The following is a 1,212-nucleotide window of genomic DNA, read 5'->3' as shown; positions in this document are numbered from 1 at the left end:
TTTTTTTTTTTGTAAAAAGTGAACACGTATTTTATTTTTATTTTATTGAAAGAGGAAGGTTAAGAAATATGTATATTATATTAAATAAATTTGTTATATAAATACTGTGTATAAAGAACATGCAACAACAACAACAAAAAAAAAACACAAACGAATACCCGATTTATATTTTTTTATTTATTTTTGTTATTTTTCAGGACTCTAATTGATTCACATTATTCCTTTTATAAATTAATCCTTTAGACACTAGTTATGAACATACTAAAATAATCTACATCAATTTGTATTCTTAATTCTTCTTCCTTAAGATAATTACATCATCCAACACTCGTATGAAAGCTGAATATTTCACCTTTCCAACGCGCCTACATACATCTTTGTAGTTTCATCGAGTCGCCTGTTATAAGCCGAAAAAATGTTTTTTTCGCTTTTTAATTCAGTTTTTACAGTTTTTCGTGATTTTCTCGACAAATCCTTAAGATAGTTACATCATCGACCACTCGTATGAAAGCTGAATATTTTGCCTTTCCAACAAGCCTACATACATCGTAGTGCTGTCATCGAGTCGCCTGCTATGAGCTGTTGAAATTGAAAAAAAAAACACATACTTGACGTTTTATACGTTAACAGAGAAACGACGGTTTTCTCGTATTTTTTCACTCTTTTTAGTTTTTCATTAATATCTCGACAACCCCTTACGGTAATTACATGATTGAATACTCGTTTCAAAGCTGAAAAACACACCTTTTCAACGAACCTATATACATCTTTGTGTTGTCATCTAGTCGCCTGCTATGAGCTGTAGAACGTTTTTTTCGCAATTTTTTTCAGTTTTCACAGTTTTTCGTTAATTTCTCGACAAATCCTTAAGATAGTTACATCATCGACCACTCGTATGAAAGCTGAATATTTTGCCTTTCCAACAAGCCTACATACATCTTTGTGTTGTCATAGAGTCGCTTGCTATGAGCTGTTGAAATTGAAACAAACAGAGAAACGACGTTTATTTTCACTCTTTTTAGTTTTTCATTAATATCTCGACAACCCCTTTCGGTAATTACATGATTGAATACTCGTTTGAAAGCTGAAAAACACACCTTTTCAACGAATCTACATACATCTTTGTATTATCATCTAGTCGCCTGCTATGAGCTGTAAAACGTTTTTTTCGCAATTTTTTTCAGTTTTCACAGTTTTTCGTTAATTTCTCGA

Source organism: Nicrophorus vespilloides, unplaced genomic scaffold, assembly GCF_001412225.1.
Source record: "Nicrophorus vespilloides isolate i.1.1-1 unplaced genomic scaffold, Nicve_v1.0, whole genome shotgun sequence".
Lineage (NCBI taxonomy): Eukaryota > Metazoa > Arthropoda > Insecta > Coleoptera > Silphidae > Nicrophorus > Nicrophorus vespilloides.
The sequence above is the reverse complement of the archived record's forward strand: the minus strand, read 5'-3'. Positions refer to the sequence as shown.